Below are 9,860 nucleotides of genomic sequence, written 5' to 3'. Positions count from 1 at the left end.
CGGAGCCAGGCGGCGCGCTCGCGACTCGCCGCAGGGTGGGCGCTGCGCCCACTACCGCCCCCGCCGGGCGCCCCAGGGCCTCCGCTCGGCAGGGCCAACACCCCCCGCAGGCTCCGTGCGAGCTGCGGGCGCTCTTGGGTCCCTGAAGACGCGGGAGAGCGGCGCCCCGCCTTCCCCGCCCCCGGCGAAATACACCGTTCCCGCCGGGCCGAGTGGCAGGATTTCGGCTGTCAGGGCCGGGTCACATGGCTAGGAGCGCAAGTCCCAGAAACAGCCTTTCTGCCAAATCCAGTGTCTTTTCCACTAAACCCACTTTCCGCTGGGAATGGCTTTCTGCTTTTCCTGGTCGGGCTCCTGGCCGGACTGGGAGTTCCTCCAAGGCAGGAACGGGTGTGTGCCCGGCCCTAGGCTGGCCCCAGCCCCCAGTGAGGGCCTGGCACGCGCCTCGGCGCTCGCGGAAGAAATGCTCGTTAACAAAGAAGGCATGAATGAATGAAACCAATTGTTGCCTGGGGGAGCCCAGGAGGGTGCTGCTCCTGCCTTTTTCCTTCTGCAGATCACACACTCCTCCCAGACACGCACAAGCACACGTGCATACACAGCCCTCCTCACAGCACACACGCAGACAGGGACACAAACAGTGCACGCTGACTCCAGCCCTTACAGAAACAACCCACTAAGTGCGGGTCGAGCAGCTGGGAGGGACCCCTTTGGTCCCGGCTGAGCCTCCTCCATTTCAGTGCCTGCTTCTCTGTGTCCTTCTCCCACGCCCTCGGTCCCTTGCCTCTACAGCTAAGTACCATACCTTGGGCCTCAAGTGCCTTCTTTATCTCTTTGGAGAAGAGGAGGTCAAGTCAGTCCCTGAGGAGTCTCAAGGTCTTTTTAAGGAGGTACCTGGAGGGGTGTCCCAGGCTGGTGAGCCACTGCCTGGCAGGGATGCTACCAAATGCTGCAGCCTTTAGAGCCTGTGTGCCAGGTGTTGGGGGGGGAGTGGTGGGAGGGATTCAGAGATGTGGAGAGGGTGTTGAGGGCTATTTGCGATGGGGGTGGGGCAGGATACTGAAGAGCCTACAATCAGCAGGTGTTCTGTGCATGTTAGGGTGTTGGGGATGCTGGAGGTGTCTGCCGGGGGACTGGGGAGTGTCGGCCACTGGGGTGTGCATTTGTGTTGTAGTGGGTGGATTACAGTGTTTCTGGACTGGGGACGTGGGCGGGGTGTCTGTAATGGGCATATGGGAAGTTTGAGATGGTGGGGGTATGGTGGGGGGAGCTATGTCAGTGCAGACATCGCAGGATGTGCTGGCACTGTGTCAGCGCCTGGATGTGTACTGGGGCGTGGTAGGGTCTGGGATGGGTATTGGTTTGAGTTGGGGACAGTGGTGAGTGGTGGGTCAGGGAGCTGTTGATATGGCAGTACAGGAACCTGGGTGCCTGGTTCATGTGCGCAGCTGGTGGAAGTGGCGGAAGACATTGAGGCTCACGGGCAGGGTGCTGGGGTGTGTGTAGTGATAGGTCCCAACGGGTCTTGAAGAGTCTTGTACCCCCACGTGCCTCGGACCCTGGGAACGCATTTGGCAGGACTTTGGGGGAGCAGGGTGGAGGAACGCACGTGGGGGTGGGCAACCAGGCGGGGTGGGGGTGGGGAGAGATGAGGGGCCGACGTAAGACATACTCTGCTCACCTTTGCAGGGCTTAGCTCCCGTCCCGGCTCTGGGCGTCGCGGCCGGGAAGTTTCCGTAGCTCCGGCAGTGGGAAGCGCCACTGCCACCGCCAAATGCCACCAGAGCTCCGGGCGGCGGCCTCGCCTGGAGCTAAGGGGGCCGCCACTGCCGCCGCCGCCGCCGCCGCCGCCGCCGCCGCCGCGGAGGGAAACTCCAAATCCCGCCTCTGCCACCGCCTCCGCCGCCGCCGCCTCCTCCCCTCCTGTCGCGGTCTTCTCCGCCCCCTGCCCAGGAGGAGCAATGTCGCCAGAGGCGCAGGAGGGATGGGGAGGGGCTGAGGCCTGCCCAGAGTCTCCCTCTGTCTCCCACGCCCCCACCAGCCTTCCTCCCACCTTCTAGCCTCTACCCGATCCTCGAATGGCTCCATGCACCCTGCCGACCCGGTCTCCAAAAGCTCTGCTGGGTGCCCCTGCCCTCCAATTTAGGCGCCGGAGTATGTAGGGATCTTTGACCTAGTCTGCGCTTGGGTTGTGCAGCGGATTGTAACGCAGTCTACATTGGCATCTCTGCTTCCAGCAGAAGTGAAGGGGCCCATCCAGGACCCGACATGGATTGGCCTCCAGGGCCACCTTCTATTCTCAAAATGGTGGGGGGTATAAGGACCGGCTGACAGTGCTGCAAGTGTTCCCACTCCATGTCCTCCTGTACTGTCTTCTCTCATTCTCATGTGAGCCACAGTGCCTGGAAGGGGTGGAGCCACTACATTGGGGGAGGGGCTGGGAGCCTGTGGTGGAAGAGGATGTTGGCATCAGGTCCCATTTGCTTTCCTCTGCACCAAAGGTCCCAAGTGTACCTATATAGGACTGCATTTTATCCTCACACCAGGTCTGTGGAGGTCAAGAGAGACCATTCCAAGGCTACAGCTAGGTTAACTTGGGCAAACGTTGAGGGGGATGGTGCCCAGTAAGATGGCAGAGCCACACTGGGCTCAAGCTGACTGAATTAGAAGTCTAGAGTCTCAGCTGAACATGGGTCTAGGACACCCACTTGTCCTAGGCCTCAGTTCCAGCTTTGGGGGAAGAGGAGGCAGGGCATGGGGCTGGTCTTTCCAGGGCTCCCAGGCCAGTCATGGGTGAGCTGGGGCTTAGGAAATTCTACACTGGGAAGATGTTGAGAACCAGCCTGTGGCCAGGAACTGCCAAGGGCTGTCTTCTCTGCTCCAGAGGAGGAGAATCGTGTGGTGTGAGGACAGGCTGACTGGGATGCCAGCAGCTCCAAAGATGGGGGGCAGCCAAGGGAGGCCTGGCTACTGGGCTGACGGCTTGTGTCTGCAGCCCTGCAGAATTCCCCTGAGTCATTACCCCTGCAGAAGAGGGAAAATGGCAGCTTTGTCTCCAGTAACCCAAGTTTCTGTGGCATCTCTGGGACTTGGTTTCCTGGTCTGTACTTTTGGGAAGAGAGGCTAGACCCTGTGATCTCCAGGTGTTTTTCAGCAGTATCAGACAATGATGTGTGACCCAGGGCAGAGTGTGGCTGCCCTCAGACTGGCATAGCTACCCTGCCCTTGAGCTCTGGCTGCCCCTCTTCACCTCAGCAAAGGCTCAGCCCCTCCTAGGCAGAGGCCAATCTTATCACCTTCTCCTTGCCAGGAAGGGGCACCTGTGCTGGCCTCAGGACTTTGGCCTGTGTGTGCCAAAACGGTGGCACAGAGGCAAGCCCTTGGTTCCTCCCCACTGCTGGACCCAAGTCTCTTTGCCAGTTTCTACTGCGGCTTGTGCCCTACCACAATGGGATGCTTCCCTCTTGTTCATGCATACAAGAAAATACACAGGGGAAAGAAAGATGAGGATAGACATCCCTTGCTCCCAATTTCAGAGGACATAGGACAGCTTTTCATGTGGCCTGGGCACTTGCTTGGTGAACTGACTCAGATGTGTTTCTAGACAGGTTTGTAAGCACTCCCTCTATCCTGCATTTCAGTGACTCAGAGCTGAGAGGCTGGGGGAGGCATGTCTGCATTGACTATGCTGCCCTATCCTTGCAGAGCCCCCACCCTGGGCCTCCCACAGTAGTTGCTGCTCTCCAGGCAACAAGGGCCACCCATTGCTACAAGAGAAGAAAGCCAAGGGCCAGGCTGGTCTGAAGATGCCTGGGAAACTGAAAGAACCAGGCTTGCTTGCTTCTGGAAATAAGATCCCATCTTCATCTCCAGGAGCTTTTCTTGGCTAGCAGGGTCCAGCTTGTGCCCTGTTTGAGCTGGGGAATAAAACACAAAACCTTTTCGAAGGAGATGTGAGTGCAAATTCTGTTGCTAAATTGGGGGCTGAGCTAGCCTCCATCTCCGAGGCAGCCAGGTTTAGTTGCTTAGGTTCTAACTGCTCTGACAAGCCTCAGGGGAAGGAGATTGCTCAGTTCTAGCCCTCACTCTCTCTATGTCACCTTCTCTGAGTTCATTCCAGCCCCTTTGCTGCCTAGAAGACCAAGGCACTCAGCACTAGCTTGTGGGTACCAGCAGGTTAATCCTTCCCTTTGATGCCTTGGGAATGGTATTTGGGAGGTGATTATCTTGTTGCTCTTCTGGACCCTGTGTTCTCCTAAATCTCTCAGGTGTTCCCCAAAGACTGAAAGTAGCCTCAAGAGCTTTAAGGAGCTTTAGCTTTAAGCCACAAGTAAGGTGGGAGGAGCTGGGATGACAAGGCTTCCTTGAGGTGACAAGGTCTTCAGCCTGGCAGTGTCCCACTTGTCTAGCCTAGCTCTAACACTCTCTGACGTGGAAGTCCTTTGGCTAAGGACTTCTGTACCTGTTAAGTTTAACATACTTTTTTGGGTCCCAGTTCTGGGTCATTCTTCAAGCAAGAGGAGCTATCAGAGAGGCATGGTGTAGGGTCCTCAAGCTGGGCAAAAAGGAAGGCTCCTATCTGCCCTGGAGCTCTGCCCTCCTCCCAGTTCCCCATGGCCCCTTCTGTGCCTGGTGACACTGTGCTCCAAGCACTGGATCCATGCTGAAGACATGAAAACCCCCTTCACATCTGGGGGTTGCTCTTTGGTGTGCTCACCCCCGACCCCCAGGCTTTATTTCTGGACAACCACTGAGTCCCATTGAGAAGAATACCTGTGGTCAAAGCCATTTGCTATGACAGGTGCCCCTGACCACCAAGTGGTGACCTTTGAGCAAACAGGCTTAACTCTCTGTTCAGCCCAACCCCTCCTGTAGCCTCCAATTCTCGCCCTGCAGTGCTTTAGCCAGTGTCTTCTAGATATCTCTTGCTACCAGTTGCCAGGCTTTCAGAAGCACATTCTAGATCCTGTTTGGAAGCATCCTACTGGTACTTTGTGGCTCCCATCATGGCTGCGCCCAGGCATGTTAAACAAAATGACCCATGGTGGCAGCTTCCCAGCCTGTACTTGCAGATGAGGTCAAAGGCAGGCCAGCCAGGCAGCTGAGCACCAGGGCCCCAGGGGTACAAGCACCAAGCAGAGACAGGAGGGAGGCAAGATGGGGGGTGTCCAGAGAGAGCTAGCCTGCACAGTGATTGATTTCTGGGGGCGGGGGCAGGACCTCGAGAGCCAGGTTCAATAACCTGGTTATAAAGCCCCTCCGGCAGCCACACAGCCTCCTGCCCCTCGTCTTGTCCTCCACAGAAGCATCGGGTATGTCTGGATCTACATTACAGATGATATAATCCTTTTACCGGGAGAAAGCCGCCGCCCACGCCCACTGGCTGGACAGGCAAAGGGAGGCGAAGGGGGACAGGAGCCTCAACTCCCTCGCAGAAGAAGGGAGGAGGACGGAAACACCAATGACCTTCAGGTTATCCAAGGGAAGTCAAGGGCTGAATGGGATGAGGAGGGGGAGCTATCAAGGGTGGAGGGACAAGGCTGCACAGACACCCAGCTCCCCTGCTTTAGACCCCTCCCTCCCATTGCTGTCTGCCTGGGCCAGGAAGAAGGCCTCTGTGAGTGGCCTTTCTGGCCACATCTCTGTGTGGCCCTCCCACCCCGTCAGGAACGTGCCTTGCTGGTCAGGCCTGCTCATCACAAGAAACAAGATAATATATGAAGCAGACACCCAAGGACAGCTCAGAGCAGATCTCATTGCAACTTCATCCTGGCTCACATGTTGGTGGGAGGAGGATGGAGGCTCCTGGGGAGGTTGCAGGGGCACCTTGCAGCAGTGAGTATCCCAGCTTTCCTGCCTGTTGGCTCCTCTGGTGGCCTCCTTGTCTAGCTACCCATCTTCCCCAGTACTGAAGAGCCCAGGGCTTCCTGACCTCAGACTCCCAGGATGGTTGAGTGCCCAGCCTGAGACTTTCCTAAGGCCCTATAGCAAGCAGTGGCAAAACTTGGGACAAAGGCTGGGCTGCACGTTCCAGAAGTGACCTTCTGGGCAAAGAGTAGATACTGGCTGAGCTAGGCAGTCTCCAGGAGGGAGATTCAGGTAAGGCTTGCCACCTTATGATTCTAGCCAGACTGCCCTGGAAACACTCCTGCCTCCATCAAAGCTTAGGGAGGTCAGGAGGAGCCTTCCTTGAGTGTAGGGAGGCCTCTTCCACAGGCCCTTTGGATAATGATGATAGCAGCTCAGGGGACCAGGTGAAGGTGTCATTCATGCCATGGTGACCATGAGGGCAAGCAGTGACTTTGACTGGTGGTGACGGGGTGCCTGTAGTCTAAGTGGGTCCTTCCAGCAGCTCCTGATGTGCTTTAAGGATGAGGAAACTGAGGCACAGAAAGAAGTAATAGAGTCAGTTACACAACTATCAGTCAAGGAGTGGAGGTCAAAGTAACACCCTTCACCATCTGGGTCTCAGTGTGTACAGAAAGAAGTTATGCCCTTGGGGCCTTGGATCACTCTTTCCCACTGGCTTGGATACTGCTTGAGGCCTCGGTGCCTTGAAAGCCCTCACCCAGCCAGTGGGGTAGGGGAGGAGGACGTTCCTTCTGCTCCTAGACTGCATTTCAGATGATGAAAATGGCCAATAGCGAGGAGTGTGGGGCCAGTCCATCAGGCAGAGTCCAAGGTTGAGGCCGTAGGTGAACCCCAACCCACAGAGACACCCCAGCTTGGCAGAGGGCCTACTCCTGGTACCCTTGCTGCCCCTCCCCGCTTTCCTGTCAAGAGGACTGCCTGCCACAAGAAAGGCTCAGGATATTTCTGCCAACTCTGTGGGGATTTTTCCATCTAAATTTAGCAAGCAGCTATTCCCCCTCAGTACCTGCTTCCCACATTGGTAACTGATTGGCATTCTGAGAGAGCCCTATAAGGAGCACACAGATGCCATGGCACGTGACCTGCTTGTCCCTGGGGCTAGCCCCTAGGCAGAGAGAAGGTGGGAAGTGGGTGGGTTGAGGCAAGGGACAGGGAAGTCTCAGAGAGGCAAGTGTCAACTAGCCCCTGCTTGAGAAATGCTGAGGGTGGGGAACTGCTAGCCAAGGTCCCTCACTCTGGGCCAGGCCCTTCCAGTGAGGAGCTGTGATGTCACAGAGTCCCTCCTGGGGCAAATCCTTACTGTCCTGTCTGCAATGATGAGCTGTCTCCAGCTCTGTTTCTTTTTAGCAACTGCCCAGTTTGTGTCCAGTGCCCTTGCATTTGTAGAAGGGAGGGCATGATGACTCTGGGAGTTGGTCAGTGGGCCCTGGATACTCAGCTATCACTACCTGGAGCAGAGACTTGAGACTTGATTTTCTAGGAATGGAAGTCTTCAGGGGGAGGTGCTATGGCTAAGCTGGGATAGGACTGTGAAGACAACCCAAGGTCCAGTCTGTCAACTTTCATAGCTCGGCTCTTGGGTCAGGTAGTTGGAGAGCTAGCTAGAGCCAGAGGGCTGTCTCATGGCATCTGTGCCCTGAGTGGCTATTCTCTGCAGCCTTGGTTGGGGAGGGGGAGGTGTCGAGGACAGGAACTCTAAGGTTATAATCCTCTGAGAACTTCCCAATGGCCAGAGGCTGACAGTTTGGGATTAGCTGCCTCCATGGAGGAGGGACACAGGCTTGCCAGAGGAAAGTTCAGTGCCAAGGGTTGCTTCCCTGTGTCTAAGTTCTGGGCAGCCTGCAGGGGATGGATAGGAGCCTGGACTGTTGGATTCGATGGATGTTTCTTCAGGAGCTTGGTATGCATCTCCCCTGCCCATGCCCAAGCCACGCCTTTGAAGTCTGACATGGAAAATCCTCAGGTCTACTGAACCTGGTGGCAGGCCAACATCTTTATACTCACACTGTGTTTTTAAAATTTTTTAAAAGACAGAATCCCAATGTAGGCCAGGTTGGCCTCAAACTCACTATGTACCCAAGGATGGCCTTCTGCTTCTACTGCCTGACTTCTGGAACTACAGGTGTGTGCCATTATGCTGGGGCTTCCACAGTCACATTCTGAATTCCTCCCTCACATCCCAGCCCTGAACCTCAAGGAGATCACCAAAACCACTCAAAAGCTCAGGTTTCAGTAAGGGGACTGACCACCCTCTCAAAACACCTTGCTTGGCCTCTGGAGGTTGTAACTTTATAACTTGGATTGGCACATACCATTCACCAATGCCCACATGCTAACCGCCCCCCACCGTCCAATTACCCTCTGAGTGGCTTTCCTTGGATTACTTTGAAGATTTCTCCAACTTACATGACCCAGAGGCAAATTTTGTGTACTGTCTCTCAGTGATAGCCCCATCTATTCTCTGCCTATCTGGAAAGGCTCTGTAGGCTACAAGTGAGAGGGGAGTGAGAACTTGGCTTCAGAGCAGGGCAACTTGTGCTCAGAATATGCCCTCCCTCTTAGCAGAACCTTTGCCACTGTATAGTTTGTGTTCTATCCGTTCTTCACTGCTAGCTTCCATCACTTAACTGATCATCAACTTTTACTATACCCAAGCCCTGTCCATCCTCCCTTAGTGGCTCTTGAGAGTTTCCCTGCCCAGCATTCTTTCTGCCACCTATCTGTGCTTGTCAAGTAGTGCCTCTTCAGCCTCTGACTCTCAAACTCTGCCTATAGGTGCTGCACCTTCTGCACACATCTCTCCAGAGTCCGGGCCAGGTAGCATCGCTTGGATCTCTCAGGTGGTAACTTCCAGCTGTGACTCATTTGCCATGGCCAGACTGCAGGGTGATGGAGGCTCTTCTCACCTACCCCAGGCTGCCAGGTCTGTTTCTGGCACCTGGCCTGGGTCCATACTTCCCCTCTCCATGTCTTGCTCCATCTTTAGGGCAGATGGCTCTAATGAGGGAAAGGCAGGAGGGACAGGGAGGGGGAAGGGCTGGGTTTTTACTATCTATGTCACAGAGCACTACAGCAGTATGCCTTCTGACCACCTGGTGTCCAGGCTCTGAGACATGGGGTCCTTTTCTTATCTTGAGTCACCCGCTTGTGCCCTCCAGCCCATCTACACAGGCCTCCTTTGCCATGTCACCTCACCACCTTTCCATCAGCATACATACATACCATCTTCCCTTCCTCACCATCCTCTCTGGACACTGCCTCACTCTGCTTCCCAGCACAACCAAGGGAGAATGAGTGGAATTACTTCCTGGCCATTGTGCCCAGGGCCACTGGTCTGCCTGCCTGTTGAGGCACCTGTAGCCTAGCTCTTGGGTCAGGCCCTCTTCAGCTGCACTTTTCGGAACCTTGGCTGCAGGGTGCTCTCTCCTGGCCCCTTCATCTTCTCTGCCTTCCCCAACTGTGTAGGCTTCTGGCTTTGCTTTCCCTCTTTCTGCCATTTGTCCTGGGTCTCTTTCTCAAGCTCCGTGCCTTCTTATGTCTCTACATGTCCTCACTGGATGTCCTAGTTTGTTTCTCCATTGTTGTGACAAAACACTCTGACCACTACCAACTTGGGGAGGAAAGGGTTTATTTGTCTTACATCTCCCAGGTCACAGTTCATCAGGGAGCCCAAGGTAGGAACTCAGGGCAGGAACCTGGAGGCAGGACCTGGAGCACAGGCCATGGAGGAACACTTTACTGGCTTGCACAAGCCAGGCCTCTATTGTCTACAACTCTTTCAGCATAACTGTTCCAAGCTCCACAGCAACAAACTCTGAGCACGCAATGGCTTTTCCAGCCCAAAGTTCCAAACACTTCCACAGTCCTCCCCAAAACAGGTCTGTCACAGCAATACCCCACTCTCTGGTACCAATTTCTGTCCTAGTTTGTTTCTCCATTGCTGTGACAAAACACTCTGACCAATACCAACTTGGGGAGGAAAGGGTTTA

The 9,860-nt window shown here is 55.4% G+C and overlaps 1 protein-coding gene across 1 annotated transcript in view; it reads right to left on the bottom strand.

Moving 5' to 3' along the window:
* Dusp9 (dual specificity phosphatase 9) overlaps positions 1 to 1,828 on the bottom strand; it is a 9,070-nt gene extending 7,242 nt beyond the window's left edge. The window contains exon 1 of the mRNA XM_029561805.1: positions 1,682 to 1,828. The gene's annotated coding sequence lies outside the window, so the exon portion shown is untranslated. The remainder of the gene's footprint in view (positions 1 to 1,681) is intronic.
* Positions 1,829 to 9,860: the final 8,032 nt, after the last annotated feature.

This window comes from Nannospalax galili, unplaced genomic scaffold (assembly GCF_000622305.1).
Source record: "Nannospalax galili isolate Female #2095 unplaced genomic scaffold, S.galili_v1.0 scaffold513, whole genome shotgun sequence".
NCBI classification, from domain to species: Eukaryota; Metazoa; Chordata; class Mammalia; order Rodentia; family Spalacidae; genus Nannospalax; species Nannospalax galili.
The sequence above is the reverse complement of the archived record's forward strand: the minus strand, read 5'-3'. Positions and strand labels throughout refer to the sequence as shown.